Here is a 12,071-nt window from a genome sequence, read left to right as displayed (position 1 = left end):
ATAAAGGGTGTAAGACAGGTGTGCAGCCTTGTGCCTCTACTCTTCCAGCTATACATACAAAAAGTTATGACGGAAACAAAAGAAAGTTTCATGAGTGGCATTAAAATTTAGACAGCAAGGATATCAGTGATAAGATTCGGCGATGACACTGTTATCCTCAGTGAAGGTGAATAATAATTTCATAATCTGTTGAATGAAATGAGCACAGAATATGGATTGAGAGTAAACTGAAGAGAGAGGAAAGTAATGAGAAGTAGCACAAATAACGCCTGCAACCTGGGTTCAGAGGCCTTTCTTGATTCCTACAAGAGGTTGGGTGATTTTATGAACACAGCTGGCCTCGCTCGCATTTTTCAGCATCGTTCCCACAATCTGTTGTGGTCCTTTGGGTTGGAACAGAGCGGAAAATCTAAACCAGAGGCTCGGGTGATTCTGCGACACTATTGGACGCAAAATTTTCAGCCTCCGCTTTGGGGTGGAGAAATGAAATACACGCAGGAAGCGGCCACTGGGATAGCGGAGTACGTGTGGCGTACACATGTGGGATTTCTAGGATAGAGAAGTACCTCTTTAGGCCCGATAAGGGTCATACTAGATCAGAGAAAGAAAATAATATAGTATCAGTTAATGGCAGGAGCGTCAATGGGAAGGTCCCGGAAATGATCTCACTTATTAATGGTGACACTGCTCAGTGGGAAAGTTGATTGAAACCCGCTGTCAGCAGCAACGATATTCCAAATTCCAACTCAAACGTATATCGCAGACAGGCTGAACACTTGTTGTGGAGATGTATGTATAGCAGTAAAAAATACGATAATATCTAGCGAAATTAGTACAGATTCAAAATGTGAAATAATTTGCATGAAGATAAGTGTTAAAGGTGGATCAATCATAGTCATCGGATGTTTTTGTAGACCCAATGCCTCAACAGCGGTAGTGGCGGAACATCCGAAGTGGACCTTGGAGAATATTTCCCGAAATTTCCTGGTCATGTTATAGTTTTAGGTGGATATTTTAACTTACCGGTTACAAACTGGGAGACTCAAATGATTAGGACAGGTAGTAGGAACAGAGAAAAGAGTGAATCTGTGCTAAGTGCCTTATCCGAAAAATACTTTCAGTAGTTAACCGTGTAAGTAGGCTGTTTAGATTTTTATATTGGTAATGCCACGTAGCGCTCTGTATGAAAATCACTGGCTGTGCTGTGTGCAGTCTGTGGCTAGTTTGCATTGTTGTCTGCCATTGTAGTGTTGGGCAGCGGCAGCTGGATATGAACAGCGCGTAGCATTGCGCAGTTGGAGGTGAGCCGCCAGCAGTGGTGGATGTGGGGAGAGAGATGGCGGAGTTTTGTAATTTGTCATGAACTGCTATATACATTATGACTATTAAGGTAAATACAATGTTTGTTCTCTATTAATATCTTTCATTTGCTAACTACCCCTATCAGTAGTTAGTGCCTTCCGTAGTTTGAATCTTTTATTTAGCTGGCAGTAGTGGCGCTCGCTGTATTGCAGTAGTTCGAGTAATGAAGATTTTTGTGAGGTAAGTGATTTCTGAAAGGTATAGTTTAATGTTACTCAAGGCCATTCCCTTGCAGGGATCTTTGATAGTCAGATTGCGTTGCGCTAAAAACATTGTGTGTCAGTTTAAGCACAGTCATGTTATATATTGTTCTAAGGGGACGTTTCATATGTCGACCCTTAGCCGAGGATACCTCACTGGAATCTTCTGATTTTTTCTTGTAGTTTGTGTAATTAGTGTAGCTTTCGTTTATTGCTAGCGCGTAATTATAGAGAGAATTTCCTTGGTAGTTGTGGTTTTTCATTGTTGCACAGTAAAACAGTTGTGGCATGCTTGTAGATTTGCACCAAGTATTTCGCAGCTGCAATTAACTAGATATTATTTTCAGTGCTATGTTAATGTGTTCTCTTATTTTTGCTCTTCAAATTGTGTTTTTAGTGTTATCGTGTGAAATATTGTCACAATAATGGCGTGTGAAAAACGTAACACTAGGCTCCAAAGTAAACTGAGAAATAATAGTGACGACGAGCGTAGCTTATCAGCACCACTGTGTAGTGAATTAACAGACATTCCAAGTAGTAATTTGGTAATTGTGCATAGGGAAATGGAGCGGGCGGCAAATAATGGTGCAGACAGTGAAACAGGTTGTGAACAGGGAAGCATTATCGATCGATCGGTCGGCAACAGCTCGCTTCAGGAATCCGAAATGACAGGACACAATTTTACAAATACTGTAGATTCAGGTTTTGCGTCCTCACCGTTTTCTCAAATAAGTCAAGACACATTTTCAGCTTGTCAAAATGTGAATGTTGCCGGTGCAAATGCACTGCCGAAAAGCGTAGAGGAACAGATTCCAGACACTAATGCATTGTTATTACAACTAATGCAACAAATGGAACAAAATCAGAGACAAACACAGCAAAAGCTTCAAAAGTTAGACACAATGGAACAAAATCTTCAAAAGTTAGACACAATGGAACAACACCAGAGACAAACACAGCAACAGTTAGACGCAATGGAACAAAATCTTCAAAAGTTGGACACCACACTTGAACAAACACGTGAAGATTTAACTACTGAGTTACATAACATTGAATCGAAATGTCAAAAAGTCTGTAATGACGTAAAAACACAAATTTGTGAGCATTTTCAACTTTTTTCGCGGCATGAAAATGCATTACAGAATCACGAAGCAGCCATAAAAGAACTGCAAACCATTGTTCATGAAAATCATGAGACCTTGTGGGCAAAAATGGACTCAGTTGCATCTACCGATTCGGTTACGCAACTTGCAAAAACTCAGGAAAACTTAAAGGACACAGTAGATACTCTGAAAATTGGTTCAGAAAGACACATGGAGGAAATTAGTTCATTATCAGAGAAAGTAGTTGAACTTTCGGATCAGCTAAATAATTTATCTGCGAAGGTAGATGATAATCTGAATGACACAAAACCGATAGTCTTTAATGACACAGAAGAGTGCGAACAAATTAGGAAACTGAAAAAAAATCTGAATCAAATTAATACGCAACACCAAAGAGAAATCCAGGAAGCACAAGATCAGCTGACACAGGTAATACAAGAATTACGTATTTCAGAGGACACTCACGCCCCAATACGGGAAGAGGGACATAGAAATACGGTACAGCCACAAAATAATAACACAGGGCATTTCGGAAGTTATGAAAGAAATTGGCAATGTGCACCGAATTTTGAGATCGAACCGCCGACACGACGTAACAATGACCGACATGCTACTCGCCGACACGATGATTTTGACTATAAGCTGTTCATTACTACACGTAAATTCAAAACGTTTAAGAATTCTGCCAACGACATTCATCCACAAGCGTGGCTCCATCAGTTCTCTCATTGTTTTCCTCCCAACTGGTCATTAGAACACAGATTAGAATTTATGTGTGGCTACTTGGAGAATGAACCAGCTGTAAGAATGCGATCGCTCATTCACGATTGTCACAGTGAAGGAGAATTTTACAATGCGTTCCTCTCAGCATATTGGTCACAAGCTACACAAGACCGAGTAAAACATAGCATCATGATGATGAAACACTTTGAACAATCTGAATTTTCCAGTCTTGTGAAATATTTTGAAGACATGTTGCACAAGAATCAGTACCTGTCAAACCCATACAGCCCCTCAGAACTCATCTGCATTTGCTTAATCAAATTACCTGAACATTTATGGCATATTATTTTGGCAGGACGTTGCAAAGACGACATTGAAGCTTTTCAGGGACTCTTACAAGAATTAGAAATTGACACAGACAGTCGCGGGATGCGAAAACAGGAAAACAATCACTACAGGTCACATCCGTCACAATTCCATGACGACAGAAACAATAAATGGCCACGACAAGCCTATTCTTACAACGCAAATCGTGACCAAAACAGACACCACCCGTATGACAACCACTGGCAGAGTAATAGTTACAGAGAAAGATCGCATTTCCGTAGTAATGAATATGACAGAGACAATCATAGAAACAGACAATTTGGCAACCAGAACTATTATTATCACGGGAGACAGAATAACTTCAGACGCAACGGTCCAGCGACAGTTACGATTCAGGGAGAATTTCTCCACCTCGTGACCGACAAGAAAGAAACTATGGAATCTACTGATATGACGACAGACGATATGATCGTAACGACAGACCTGAATTGCATCAGAACTGGCGGGATTCAAACAGAGCAGAGCACTCTCGACAACGTGAATTTGTGGAAGTTAGGTCTCCTAATCCCAATAACAACGCGCGCCAACAAAGAGACAATAGGCAATGACTCACACCGCTGGCAGCCACAAAACGTACTTATGAAACTGACGACGCAGCTGCCGTAGCTAGTAATTACGTAAAAATGGAAGACATTAGGGACATCTTACTCCAGGAACACGACGTAAAACATAACAACATTGCATATCCTGTGATTCACATTACTGTAAATGACGTAAAATTTACGGCAGTACTTGACTCTGGCAGTCCCATTTCAGTAATTAGTGAAACAGCTTTTAGCAAATGCAACAAATCGAACGATTGCCCCACACTTCCATTACGTAAGATTAAATTACAAGGTGCAATCTTTGGAAAAAGTGTAGATGTACACCAACAAACCAACTTAGAATTCTTTTGTCAAAGCCACAGCTTCTCTATGAACTTTCTTATTGTTCCATTATTTTCGACGGAAATTATACTGGGAGTAGACTTTTTGAATGAATACAAAGCAATCTTAAGCTTTCACGATGCTGAAATAAGTTTAGAGAAAGAAGGTAAGTCAATAGCTTTGAAATTTGAAGGCTGGCTCTCAAACCATGATGAGGAAATTAATCGGCTTTACCTTCTGTAAGACAACAGTTCGGAATTTTCTACGGAACTAGACACTAACTATCACTCTGCAAGTACTGACAGGGATGACATCGATGGCATATTTGAAATTAATGAGTTAATTCAGAATAAAATTCAAACAATTGAGAATTGTAATGACACTGATAGGCAGGACCTTTTTGAGATTTTACAAGCACATTCCACAGTTTTTACTCACAAAACAGGAACAATCAAGGGATTTCAATGCCAATTTCGTGTTCGTGAGCATACTAAATTTTGTGTTAGACCATACGTAATTCCGGCGCATTATAGGGACCATGTTAGAACAGAAATACAATCTATGCTTAATGAGGGCATTATTGAGCCTGCAGTAAGCTCATACAACAACCCATTACATGTTGTTGAGAAGAAAAATGGATCGATCAGGCTTGTTTTAGATTCGAGACAAATCAATACTATCATCATTCCTGAAACAGACAGGCCGCAGACGATGGAAGAACATTATTCAAAATTTTAATGGTGTAAAAGTGTTGTCTTCCATTGATCTCGGATCCAGCTTTTATCAGATCGAACTTCATCCAGAATGTAGAAAATACACAGCTTTCCTTTGTTTCGGCGTTTGGTATCAGTTTCGGAAACTTCCTTTTGGTTTGAACATTTCTTCGGCAGCATTCATTCGTGGGTTAAATTCCATATTACCTGAGTTCTTAAAACGTCACATCACCTTATATGTGGACGATATTCTGATAGCAGAAGCTTCATGGGAACAACACAATCGCATCCTCAACAGTTTGTTACGTATTTTTGCAGAATCTGGAATTACAGTTAACTTGGAAAAGTCTGAATTCGGTAGGTCAAAGGTGAGGTTTTTGGGACATATTATTTCTTCTGAAGGCATTCAGCCGGATCCTGAAAAGTTAGAAGCAATCAGAGCCATTCCAGTTCCATCCACAAAAAGACAAGTCCGCAGTTTTCTAGGTCTCGTAAATTTTTACCGTCGTTTTCTGAATATGCAAATTCTAGCTACACCAAAACTTTGTTCTCTCACTGGAAAAAATGCTATTTGGAACTGGGACGAACAAGCACAGTTTGAATTCAATTCTTTGAAAGAATTGCTACTTAACGCGCCAATACTAGCTCATCCAGATCTGTCACAAGATTTCTGCCTTAGCACGGATTCTTCTAAAGTCGGTCTTGGTGCTCATTTATTTCAAGAAGCCACAGAAAATGACACTACTGTTCAGAAAACCATTGCTTTTGCTAGCCGAGTGCTAACAAAATATGAAAAAAATTATTCCGTTACTGAATTAGAAGCTTTAGCTATCGTTTGCGCATTTAACAAATTACGTTTCTTTCTTTCTGGTAAGCACGTAAAAGTATACAGTGATCATCGTGCATTACAATTTCTTATGTCTTCAAAATTAAATCATGATAGGTTAAAACGTTGGGCATTGTTTCTGCAAGAATTCCGCATCACAATAGTCTACATTCCCGGCAAGGAGAACATTGTTGCGGACGCGCTGTCACGCACACCGGCTGGGCTTGAGAAAAGTAACGCAGAAGGCAACCTCGAGAAAAATTTCAGTATTCTTTACATTCAGAAAGTCGCCTTTGAAAACTTCATCACCACATCTTTAAAGGACATTGCTCATGAACAAGATAAAGATCCGATTTGGAAAGACATCAAAAGTAAATGGCATGAAAAGACACACACTCAGTTTCGGCATTATTACCTGGTTAGAAACAACATACTCTTCAAACGCTGCACTGTTGATGACAAGCTATGGGTACTTTGCATTCCAGACGATTTTGTTAATAAGCTCATTTGGTACATTCATTTCAGCTACGCACATTTTGGCCCACGAAAATGTTATCATATTCTTCGAACGACTTGTTATTTTAACAATATGGAAAAGCGAATTCAAAGAGTCTTGTCTATTTGTAAACTTTGTCAAAAGGCGAAACCATCTACTATCTCACATCGTGCTCCGTTGTTTCCTATCATTCCTTCTAAATTAAAAGAATTTGCTGCTGTTGATCTCTTGGGACCCCTTGTCAGAACATCGAATGGATTTTCGTACGTTCTAGTCGCTGTTGAACTTACTTCAAAATTTGTTTCTTTCACTCCGTTACGTAAAGCCACTGGACGGTCTGTATCCAACGCCTTTGTTAAAAATTTCTTACGTGAAGTTGGACACGTTAGTAAAGTCATTTCAGATAACGGACCGCAATTCAGATCTGCTGTTTGGTTACGCATGCTTCGGAATCATAAAATCAAACCTGTTTTATTTCATTGTATTCACCACATTGTAACCCGTCTGAACGGATTATGAAAGAAATCAATAAGCTTTGCAGACTTTATTGTCACAGAAAGCATCAGCATTGGGACAGATATTTACACTTATTTCAAAATGTGCTGAATGAAATGCCTCATGATTCCACTGCTTTACCACCTACTCTTGTACTGAAGAATGTAGAACCTCCGAACAGAATCAGAGAGCTTGTACCTTTCCCAAATACACGTAAACTTCGACACAAAGACATAATTGATTTGGCTCTTAAAAATATTAAATCTGCAGCAGACAAAAGGAGAAAACTACACGGCAAAGCAAATGCAAAGAAATTATGTATTGGTCAGAAAGTTCTCATTAAAGCTCATTCATTGTCACATAAGCAGAAACACTTGAGTCACAAATTCTTTCTAGTTTACAATGGATCTTACAGAATCCGACGTATACCACATGATAATTGCGTTGAGGTTGAAACTCTGCGTACTAGGAAGAGTAAAGGTTTACACCACATTTCACATGTAAAACCGTTTATTGAAAGATAATCTGCCTTTTAACTTTGTCTTTGCCATAAAACTTTTCACTTCACATTTCTAGTATACTTTGTCAGACTTAGAATCTGTTTGCGGTGTTTCTGTTTCATATCTGCACAGTTTTTCTGTATTATTCTGGAAAGTAAAACATGTTTTAGTAGTAAATTTTGTGGTATAGCTACAATGAGACAGCCTCTTTCGTAGCACAACAATACGTTGCAGCACAGTACGTTCTTCATCACAACAATAAGCATAATAACTAAGAAATATATACGCAAAGCATTTCACTTTTGTTTATCATGAGGTAAGTACATTGACTTCTGCAGAACTTAGCTTTTGGAGGACAATAACTACGAAACTTCCACAGAGATTATCTTACAGCAAGACGCACATTTAGCGCTACAGGACACGTATTTGAGTGATTAATTTTGTACTTAAAACATTTATTTTTAAATATTTTTGAATTACAAAGAAAGTTTTCCGTGATACATTTCATTCCATTGCTGTAATCTGTAACACCTGAGGGTATAATTACATTAATCCTCATGGGGGTTCACGCTTACTTTGTGTATCATGTGTTTGGCAAGCACAAGGAGCCCTAGCTAATATGGTATTTGCTTATACAACTTTACACATCGGTACCATATTTCTCTAACACACAAATTACACATCTATCTGATCATTTAACTGAGAGAGACAAACATTTATTTTACTACATCAGTGACACACGTTTACGCAATTACAGCGTTGGATAACTTCACACTTACGAAATTGTATTTTGTCTGTACTTTGTGAACTGTTCATATTTTTTCGGACCCATTGTGATACTATGAGAGCTTTGAATGATACATTTGGTATGGGATCACGATTTTTAAAGTACGTTTAAGGCATATGACACTTTTGACATGAGCAGAGAATTTTTTTAGGTTTTGAAATTATTGCAGAAAGCTACGACGTTTTTGAGATTGACTGAGGTGTTTGATGTTATTATTACGATGACAATGTGTATTATGCTGTTGAGGAATGTTTATTATGATACATATTTATAATGATGAAATATTAAAGAGTGTCGATAAATATGTATATGTGTAATAAGGTAAGGAATAATGAGTAGTGGTTAGGGACTCTGATTTATGAAAAGGATGTTCGAAACCAAGAAACATACTTTAAGAGTTATGAAATGTGTGTAAATGCGTTAATGTATCACAATGCCGGCGAAAATTTTTTGGACACTGTTATATTTATAGGATTTTGTTTCTACAGATTTGTAACACAAATTCTTGACCTGTGAAATATTTTTATGAGACTGTCACTGTAGCAGAAACTGCTGTCGTAAATATTTCAGTAAGAAAGGTAAGTGACCACCTGCACGTAATGCGTTTTGGGCGCCCAGCTGAGAAGTAGTCGTCTGACAAAAGAAAGCCATTAGTGTGTGCGCCTTTCAGAGACAGAGGTGGAGAAAAAAAAAAAGAGACCATTAACCTCGCTATTGACATTCCTTTGTAGAAAGCATCGCAAATATTACGCGCTCATTACTTGAAAACATATGATTACTCGTACTTTGTGCTAATTACTGAAATGCTTATGAATTGATGGGAAATATTCGTACATCTGCACACCTGATTATGACAAGTGTCTTTCTACGAGAGTTGACAGCTACTGACTTACGAAATGCCACATAGCTATTGAATGATGTTTTTATGCTTTGGTTTGCGTAATTGCTTATTTCATTTGATACCTGTTTTCCAGCTGTGTTACAGCATTAGTTTTATAAAATAAACTTAGATGCATTTGCTAATGTGAACACTTTCTGTCAACAGATCTATTAAATAATAATTTTGTAATCCACATTCTTTAAAAAAGGAGCACTTGGAAAGGAAAGAACAATAAGAAGGGACTAGTAACAGTAACTGGACACATAATTTTCTTTTCAAGTACATGGTAATATTTTTTTTACAATAAGTTGTTGTGGTGCACCACTTTAATTACATAGACATTAAGATGTGAATATACATTTCCCTTATCTGCATTGTTGTTTTTACTGTAATATTTTTTCTGCTTGAGCTATGTCATGTTTAGGTATAAGTTGCTGCTGTTTGCCAGGCATAGTGTTATTGAATTTGACTTTGTATTATTCTGTTAAGCCAGTTTTACTAATGATTTATTTTTATTGTTTGCTGCATATTTATAATGATGAAATATTAAAGAGTGTCGATAAATATGTATATGTGTAATAAGGTAAGGAATAATGAGTAGTGGTTAGGGACTCTGATTTATGAAAAGGATGTTCGAAACCAAGAAACGTACTTTAAGAGTTATGAAATGTGTGTAAATGCGTTAATGTATCACAATGCCGGCGAAAATTTTTTGGACACTGTTATATTTATAGGATTTTGTTTCTACAGATTTGTAACACAAATTCTTGACCTGTGAAATATTTTTATGAGGCTGTCACTGTAGCAGAAACTGCTGTCGTAAATATTTCAGTAAGAAAGGTAAGTGACCACCTGCACGTAATGCGTTTTGGGCGCCCAGCTGAGAAGTAGTCGTCTGACAAAAGAAAGCCATTAGTGTGTGCGCCTTTCAGAGACAGAGGTGGAGAAAAAAAAAAAGAGACCATTAACCTCGCTATTGACATTCCTTTGTAGAAAGCATCGCAAATATTACACGCTCATTACTTGAAAACATATGATTACTCGTACTTTGTGCTAATTACTGAAATGCTTATGAATTGATGGGAAATATTCGTACATCTGCACACCTGATTATGACAAGTGTCTTTCTACGAGAGTTGACAGCTACTGACTTACGAAATGTCACATAGCTATTGAATGATGTTTTTATGCTTTGGTTTGTGTAATTGCTTATTTCATTTGATACCTGTTTTCCAGCTGTGTTACAGCATTAGTTTTATAAAATAAACTTAGATGCATTTGCTAATGTGAACACTTTCTGTCAACAGATCTATTAAATAATAATTTTGTAATCCACATTCTTTAAAAAAGGAGCACTTGGAAAGGAAAGAACAATAAGAAGCGACTAGTAACAGTAACTGGACACATAATTTTCTTTTCAAGTACATGGTAATATTTTTTTTACAATAAGTTGTTGTGGTGCACCACTTTAATTACATAGACATTAAGATGTGAATATACATTTCCCTTATCTGCATTGTTGTTTTTACTGTAATATTTTTTCTGCTTGAGCTATGTCATGTTTAGGTATAAGTTGCTGCTGTTTGCCAGGCATAGTGTTATTGAATTTGACTTTGTATTATTCTGTTAAGCCAGTTTTACTAATGATTTATTTTCATTGTTTGCTGCACATTTATAATGATGAAATATTAAAGAGTGTCGATAAATATGTATATGTGTAATAAGGTAAGGAATAATGAGTAGTGGTTCGGGACTCTGATTTATGAAAAGGATGTTCGAAACCAAGAAACGTACTTTAAGAGTTATGAAATGTGTGTAAATGCGTTAATGTATCACAATGCCGGCGAAAATTTTTTGGACACTGTTATATTTATAGGATTTTGTTTCTACAGATTTGTAACACAAATTCTTGACCTGTGAAATATTTTTATGAGGCTGTCACTGTAGCAGAAACTGCTGTCGTAAATATTTCAGTAAGAAAGGTAAGTGACCACCTGCACGTAATGCGTTTTGGGCGCCCAGCTGAGAAGTAGTCGTCTGACAAAAGAAAGCCATTAGTGTGTGCGCCTTTCAGAGACAGAGGTGGAGAAAAAAAAAAAAGAGACCATTAACCTCGCTATTGACATTCCTTTGTAGAAAGCATCGCAAATATTACACGCTCATTACTTGAAAACATATGATTACTCGTACTTTGTGCTAATTACTGAAATGCTTATGAATTGATGGGAAATATTCGTACATCTGCACACCTGATTATGACAAGTGTCTTTCTACGAGAGTTGACAGCTACTGACTTACGAAATGTCACATAGCTATTGAATGATGTTTTTATGCTTTGGTTTGTGTAATTGCTTATTTCATTTGATACCTGTTTTCCAGCTGTGTTACAGCATTAGTTTTATAAAATAAACTTAGATGCATTTGCTAATGTGAACACTTTCTGTCAACAGATCTATTAAATAATAATTTTGTAATCCACATTCTTTAAAAAAGGAGCACTTGGAAAGGAAAGAACAATAAGAAGCGACTAGTAACAGTAACTGGACACATAATTTTCTTTTCAAGTACATGGTAATATTTTTTTTACAATAAGTTGTTGTGGTGCACCACTTTAATTACATAGACATTAAGATGTGAATATACATTTCCCTTATCTGCATTGTTGTTTTTACTGTAATATTTTTTCTGCTTGAGCTATGTCATGTTTAGGTATAAGTTGCTGCTGTTTGCCAG

The sequence above is a fragment of the Schistocerca cancellata genome, chromosome 2, assembly GCF_023864275.1.
Source record: "Schistocerca cancellata isolate TAMUIC-IGC-003103 chromosome 2, iqSchCanc2.1, whole genome shotgun sequence".
Taxonomy (NCBI): Eukaryota; Metazoa; Arthropoda; class Insecta; order Orthoptera; family Acrididae; genus Schistocerca; species Schistocerca cancellata.
The sequence above is the reverse complement of the archived record's forward strand: the minus strand, read 5'-3'. Positions refer to the sequence as shown.